The sequence below is a fragment of the Nicotiana tabacum genome, chromosome 10 (assembly GCF_000715075.1).
Source record: "Nicotiana tabacum cultivar K326 chromosome 10, ASM71507v2, whole genome shotgun sequence".
Lineage (NCBI taxonomy): Eukaryota > Viridiplantae > Streptophyta > Magnoliopsida > Solanales > Solanaceae > Nicotiana > Nicotiana tabacum.
Window position 1 is genome coordinate 63,878,133 of NC_134089.1, and position 8,544 is coordinate 63,886,676.

Sequence of the window (8,544 nt, forward strand, 5' to 3'; positions counted from 1 at the left end):
GACCAGGTAAGCCTAACACTTGCGGAAACATAATAATTGCGGAAAAATAGAATACCATATTTAATTATCTAAAAAGGAAATTGTACTGAATGCCGCTCGACATATACGACTCAATATCTCAAGACTAAAACAATCCCAAAACCTGGAAACTCACGGGAAAACACAAGCTACAGAAATTAATAGTGAGGCTTCAAACTCCAGAATATCTAACAAACGGAAGGAAAGAGAACTAAGTACTAAAGATAGAATAAAGAGGGAGACTCATCGGTCTGCGAACGCAGCATATCTACCTCGAAGTCTCTGTAGTCCTCCTGCCTCACTGATAGTGTACCTGAGTAGAGGTACCTGGATCTGCACATGAAAACATGCGCAGAAGAGGCGTGAGTACACCACATCGGTACTCAGTAAGTGCCAAGCCTAACCTCAGTTGGGTAGTGACGAGGAAGGTCAGGGCCCTACTGAGGTTATATAAAATATAAAGATGTCAGGATAAGATAAGTAGTGCAATTGAGAACCTACAGTAAGAATCTATGCAGGATAATAAGAGTACAATAACGGAAACAATGATGAAAGCAAACCATAAGGAAAATTACCGGGTATCTCTAAGTATCCCGAGGATCTTTTAGTATCCTCGACATGTACTAGGGATCTCTTGGTATCCCGAGGATCTCTCGGTATCCTCAATATAAGCCAGGGATCTCTTGGTATCCCGAGGATCTCTTGGTATCCTCAATATGTACTAGGGATCTCTTGGTATCCTCAATATGTACTAGGGATCTCTTGGTATCCCGAGGATCTCTCGGTATCCTCAATATAAGCCAGGGATCTCTTGGTATCCCGGTATCCTCAATATATGTGCGGGGGATCTTCCGAGAATCTAACCCGTAGTCCCAAAGTAAATGTGCAGGGGGAATCTCCCGGGAATCTAACCCGTAGTCCCAAAGTAAACGTGCAGGGGGAATCTCCCGGGAATCTAACCCGTAGTCCCAATTTAAAACACAGAGCAGCAACACAAGAATATTAAATTAAACGTTAATTTCGTACCAAGTAAACATTTACTTCTAGCCTAACATGCTTCATGTAATGCAATTCAGGCAATTTAGGCAAATAGGCAATTAAGTCAACTAAACATGCCTTTCTAGACTAGCAACATGCTAAATTCACAAGTAGAATAAAACAAGAAAAGAACTCAATTGAAATACTTAAGGAAAATCGGATTTTCAACAATTATCTCAAGTACGCGCTCGTTACCTCACGTACAGGGCATTTCAATTATCAAATATAGCACATCCTAAGGGGAAAGGTCCCTCACACAAGGTTAGACAAGGCACTTACCTCGAATGCTCCAAACTCAACTCACGCTTCTAGAATAGCTTTACCCCTCGAATTTACCACCCAACCGCTCGAATCTAGTCAGAAATTGCTTGAATGCATTAATAATTACTATTGGAACTAACCCCAATGCATAAAAATAGTTTTTACAAGGTTTTTCCCAAAAAGGTCAAAAATACCCCCGGACCCACGTGGTCGAAACTCGAGGTTCGGACCAAAACCCGGTTACCCATTCTCCCACGAATCCAAATATATGTTTTGTTTTGAAATCGGACCCCAAATTGAGGTCCAACTTCTCAATTTGTAGAAAACCTAGGTTCTACCCAAAACACCCAATTTCCCCATGAAAATCTTTGATTTGAAGTTGAAATCATGTTAAAAGATGTTAAGAAGTGAAGAAATTAAGTTAGAAATCACTTACCAATGGTTTTGGAGAAGAAAAGTTGTTTGTAAAATCGCCTCTTAGGTTTTGGGTTTTTGAAAAGTGGAAAAAATGACAGAAGTCCCGAATATATATACTTTTGCTGGGGGCTGGCGCGGACCGCGCAGAAATGCACCGCGGTCGCGCCGAGGGAGGGAAGAAGTGGGCATTCTCTGAACCCACCCAGCGCGGACCGCACTGATTTGGTGCGAGGCCGCGCTGGTCGACCCTCTGAACTCCACCACGCGGACCGCACAGAAAAACACCGCGGTCGCGTGGCTGCCAGCGCGGACCGCGCGGAAATGACTGCGGCCGCACTGGGGCCTGCAACATCTGAACCTTCATTTTTAAGCCTAAGACCTCCCGGGCCCCACTCAAAACTCACCCGAGCCCTCGGGGCTCCAAACCAAACATTCATATGATCTCGAAAACACCTTACAGACTTACTCGTGCGATCAAATCGCCAAAACGACATCATATACATAGGATCAAGCCTTGAAACACATGATTTTCTTTCAACTTTCATACAACTCAAATTCCCCATTTTAAGTCCGAAACACGTCATATGACGTTCGTTTTTAGCCAAACTTTACAGAGAGTGCTTAAAACATATTTAAGACTCGTACCGGGCATCGGAACCAAAATACGAGCCTGATACCACAGTTTTCTGATCAATTTTCTTCTTCCTTTTCCTTAATTAATTTTAGAAAACAATTTCATACAAAAATTCATTTCTCGGGCTTGGGACCTCGAAATTTGATTCCGGGCACACTCCCAAGTCCCATATTTTTCTACGGACCCTCCAGGACCATCGAATCACAGGTCCGGGTCCGTTTACCCAAAATGTTGACCGAAGTCAATATTATGCATATTAATATCAAAATTCATCAAATTTTTCACATAATTCGCATATTTCAACATAAAAGCTTTCCGGCTACGCGCCTGGACTGCGCACGCAAATTGAGGCAACTAACAGCGAGGTTTTCAAGGCCTCGGAAGCACGGAACAAGAAAGAATTACGGTGATGACCCAAAGGGTCATCACAATGAAGAAGAAGATCTAAGTCCTTTGGAAATTATCAGCAAGAGGCTCCAAATGAAGAAGAGAGCTGTTTCATAGAAAGAAATCCTTGCTTCATATTTTGAAGAAATAAAAAAGGATTTAGCAAAAAATCTTAGTGCTAATTTTGGAGATGATATCTCTATGGTTTCTATTGACAGTAATTCGAATGAAGATGTGTGTTTAGCCAGAGAAGCCCAAAATCAATCAGATACAGATGAAATTAGTGATACAGAAATTGAAGACTTTATCAACAAATTGAAAGCAAGTGCAGAAGCATCTTCTGTAAAGAAAAATGACAAAGGAAAGGATAAAGCATAAACAAATATAAGGCCCCACCAATTGATTATTGGGGTAAAAAGACAAAGACTTTTATAAAGTAATAGGTCCCCCAGACAGCTTTAATAAAGTAAGGGGTCCCTCCATTATTGGAAGGAATCTACTTTTATAAAAGTGGTTTGTCCGATTGTAATAATGTAATTTTTCTTTTGGCCATGTTTTAATTATTTTGTCGGTCATTTTACTTTTTCATTTTGTTTGTTTTTAGACAGATCCATTATATAAGGATCACTCTTCTTTAGTTAGAGGCAGGCTTTTAGCCAACATTATCTCTACCTTCTCTCTAGTTTCTCTCTGTAAAAATCCCCCTTTGTAATATTTTCTTTCTGAAATAAAAAATTTAAAAGGTCACTTGGCCACAACTCAGGGTCTCTGTACTGGTATTGTTCTGCTCCCTCCCTCTTCCATTTATACGATATTGTTAGCCTAAATGATAGGCTAAACAGGTAATTGTTAGACTTGGTTCTCAATGGTTATCTGCTATTCATGTTTATGGTAGTTAAGAGTCTACTGTATCAAACTCAATGGGGTTTTGGGTTAAGGACTATATAGACTAGGCAGTTACTAGTCTAAACAGTAAACCTTGGTTAGTCCCAAGCTAACCGGTAGTGCTCGTTAACCCGTTTAGGCAGGTGGCCGTTGAAGGGTTGTGAAGAGCATTATGGTTTAAGGTTTCCCTAGAGATTAGTGGCTAGGCCAGGACTGGTGTACTTGTAATTCAATTCCTGAGCTCTATTTGGAAGCGATCCGATTCTCCCCTTAGAAGTTATATGCATCTGTTATAGGATTCATTTCAAACCATTATACACTTTGAATCCTATGTGTAAGATAATGGATATGAAGAATGAAACTATTCTTATAGAAACCAACTTTGGTAAATCCAAAGTAACTACTAGAAGACCTATTAAATGGGATGAAATTGATTTCCCAAAAGAATGGGTCATAGAAGAGGCTATTTCCCCTCGAAACACTAGTAATACTGAGGTTATAGAAATAGAACAAACAACAGATGACACTATTAAAATCAGGTTCAATGAACCCGATCAAACTGGTAATATCAGTTTATTATCTAGATTAACTAGATCTAATTCTTCTTATATTTCTCCAATTGATTATGTGGTAGAATTTTCTTCAAGAGCATCCACATCACAAATTAGAGAAAATAATAGAATCAATGAAGTCAGCATTGGTAGTGATAATATTGTTAAGGTCAATAATAATTCAGACCTTGAACCTACTGCATCCGAAATAGATTTTTCATATGGTTTTAAAAATGACTGAAAACCAAATAGACTTTAGTCCGGGTTCACCGGCAAGAAAATGATATTAGAAGAATTTCTAAAACCTAGATGGGCAGTTTCAGAAAATGGTTTCATGAAAATATGTCCCCTGAATTAGTACAATTTTTTAGACATGACTTTTATACAGACATTAGCAAGAATAATAAGATTATTGCTTTTGTTCCTTGGTTTATGTCTAAGCATGTTTATAACTATGTTTCTGTGTTAGAAAGAGATTATACGCTCACAAATGGTAATATTGTTAATTCTATTTTCCCACCCCAACAATCTTTTCATATAGGGGAAAAAGATAAAATCATTTACTGCACTGCTTTTTCAAAAATATTTGAAAATGATGTTGCTACCATAACTGCTAAGAATTTGAATACCATGCTTACCCAAAATAATTATACTAATATGTATGTGAGTATTCTGGGTGAACAAGTTATTAAGGTTCATGAGAAATTGGACAAGCTTATAGCTGAAGTCCAAAAAATCCAACAGAAGGATACTAAAGGTAAAGAGCAAATCGCTACTACTAGTATCCAACCACCTCCTGAGGTAAGGGACTTTAAAATAAAAAGTCTTGATGATATTAAGGAACTTCTTAATAAGAAATTTGGAGAATTTAGAGCTAGTCCTCTAAGTTTAGAGCATGCATCTACTAGTAGTACAAAAGTAGATGACGAGATTAATAAAATCTCTGAGAAATATGCTCGAAAACCATACCAAAGAATGTTTTACTACCCAAGACCTACCCCTCAAGATGTCTTGATAGAAGAACAGGACAATGATCATTACCACCAGGGTTATAGTGGGTCTGATATTTATGAATGGAATATAGATGGTCTTGCTGAAAGACAAATCTATACGACAGTACATAGAATATTTATGTACAGTACTATTTGTAAAGTTAATAAGAATACAGATAGGGCAATTACAGAAATGATTATTGCCGGATTTACTGGTCAACTGAAAGGCTGGTGGGATAATTATCTCACCCAAGACCAGCGATTTCAAATAATGCATGCCACAAAGATTGAAGATGATAAGATTGTTCAAAACTCAGTCTATTCTTTAGTCATGAATATCATTGAGCACTTTTCTGGAAGATGGTCTGATAATAGTGAGATCATTAGAACAATGCTCCAGAATTTGAGGTGTAAAACCCTCACATCTTTTAGATGGTATAAAGATGTTTTCTTGCCCAGAGTGATGGAATTACCAGAGAATAATAGTACTCATTGGAAGTCTAAATTCATAGATGGACTCCCTCCTTTATTTGCTGAAAGGATTCGAAAGGTCCTTAGAGGCACAAGAATGAGTATTGATTATAATAATTACTCATACGGTAAACTTTTTAGTGTATGCACTTAGGAAGGTTTAGCTTTATGTAATGAGATCAAGCTAGACCAACAAATAAAGAAACATCGTCTCACTGAGAAACAACAATTAGGTGAATTCGGTGAACAATTCGCCATCGATATACCATCCAGAAGAAAGAAATCCCATAAAAAGTATTTTAAAAGGAAAAGGGGTTCGGCGGATAAACGGCGCGAAAAGACCCAAAAAAGAAAGGCTTTTCATAAAGCCAGAAAGGGTTTTGTTAAATCAAAGAACCCTCAGGCCTGTTACAAATGCGGTAGAGTAGGCCACTATGCAAAAGATTGCAAGATCAAAGATAAGATCAAAGAACTGGATTTAGATGATCATATCAAAGGTTCTTTATGCAAGATTGTTCTGAATTTTTCTCCAGAAATATTTGATACTGATGAAGGAACTTCATCAACAAGTGAAGACCTAAGGGTCCTTCATGAAGAAAGTTATACTTCATCTTCTGAAGAAGAGCAAGAGTCATGTAATAAGGGACAATGCTCAAATCATTGTTGTAATATCGACGATGAACTTTTTAATATATACTCTCAATTTAGGGATTTAAAGATTAATGTTTTGTCTAATGACAATTTGATTGATTTGCTAAGGGTTATTAAAGACCCTGAATTAAGGTCTCAGCTAATAGATAAAATTCCTACAAATCCAGAGGTAGGAACAGAGGTGGAAGAAATTCCATCTCAGAAAGGACCTTACACCATGTCTGAAATCAGAAAGATGGTGAAAAATAAGTCCTAGCCAGAAAGGATTGCTATTGTCCAAGATTTAGGTACTGAGATAAGTTATCTCAAGAAAGAAATCTCGGATTTAAAAGCTTCAAATATGGCTTTAGATGAAAGAATTTTCAAGTTAGAAAATTCTGAGGGGATTAATACAGATCTCGGTGTTAAGATTACTGAGATAGATAATATTCCTAGTCCTTCAGAAGAAAAGAGTGCTAGTACTTTATTGGCAGTAATGGATTTTCCTGAAGATGAATTTTTAGAAAAATTACAATATTTTATCACTCAAATTTTTTTAATAGAAATAACTCTTTTAATTGATTACAATTTTAAAAAGAGTTTGTCGCTCTATTTGATAGTGGAGCAGATCTGAATTGTGTAAAAGAAGGAGTTATACCCTCTAGATATTTTCATAAAACCACTCACCGTTTAATGAATGCTAGCGGTGGAACAATGGGTATTTCGTATAAATTACCTAAAACTTATATTTGTCAGCAGGATACATGCATTCCTGAAAGATTTGTTTTAGTAAAAGACATCCACCATGAAGTGATACTTGGAGTCCCATTTTTTATAAAATTGATGCCTTTTTTATATTGGGACACAAAGAGTTTTACTGGTACTTATAATGGTAAGAGTATCACTTTTGAGTTTATAACCGAGCCAACCAAAAGATTTTTTAACGAAGTAATTTCTAATAATATTTCTTCAAAAATCAATCAGATTGAATTTTTGAAAAATGAGATTTGTTCCATTACTATAGAACAGGATTTAAAAAATCCCAAACTTGTAGAAAAAATTAATTTTCTCTAAAATCAATTTGCTGCTTCTATATGTGGTGTTCATCCGAATCAGTTTTGGAGTAGAAAGAAGCATATTATAAGTCTTCCTTATGAAGAAGACTTTTCTGAGGATAATATCCCTACCAAGGCCCGACCTTGTCAAATGAACTCCGACTATTTGGAGTTATGCAAGAAGGAAATTGATTCCTTAAAGCAGAAGGGTTTAATTAGACCCTCAAAGTCCAAATGGTCTTGTACTGCTTTTTATGTTAATAAGCATGCGGAACAGGAACGAGGAGTTCCTAGATTAGTCATAAATTCTAAACCCCTCAATAAGGTGTTAAAATGGATCAGATACCCTATCCCCAATAAAAAGTATTTACTGGATAGACTTCATGATGCCATTATATTTTCAAAATTTGATTTAAAATCAGGTTATTGGCAAATCCAGGTGTCTGAATCAGCTAGATACAAAACTGCTTTTAATGTACCAATGGGTCAGTTTGAATGGAATGTTATGCCCTTTGGTTTGAAAAATGTACCTTCAGAATTTCAAAAAATTATGAATGATATTTTCCTTCCTTATACGGATTTCATAATTGTTTATATTGATGATATTCTAGTATTTTCAAAAAATATAGAATCTCATTTCAAACATCTTGATTTATTTAAAAAGATTATTATACAAAATGGTTTAGTTATATCAAAACCGAAAATGATGATTTTCCAAACTTCTGTTAGATTTTTGGGTCATAACATTGAGAAGGGTAGGATTATCCCTATTAATAGAAGTATTGAATTTGCATCCAAATTTCCCGATATTATTACTGATAAAATTCAGCTCCAAAGATTTTTAAGAAGCTTAAATTATATTTTCCCTTTTATAAAGGACCTTGCTCAAGACACTGCTCTTCTTTATGAAAGATTAAAGAAGAATCCTAAAGCTTGGACTGACAGTCATACTGAAGTAGTCAAGAGAATTAAACAGAAGGTTAATAACCTCCCCAGTTTGACTCTCGCCAATTCTACTTGGGCAAAAGTTGTGGAAACTGATGCCTCTGATGTTGGTTATGGCGGAATACTGAAACAATGTTCCCCTGTAGATAAATAGGAATACCTTGTTCAATTTTATTCTGGTAAATGGAATAACTCCCAGAAAAATTATGCGACTGTAGCTAAGGAAATCCTTGCTATTGTTAAATGTGTGATGAAATTTC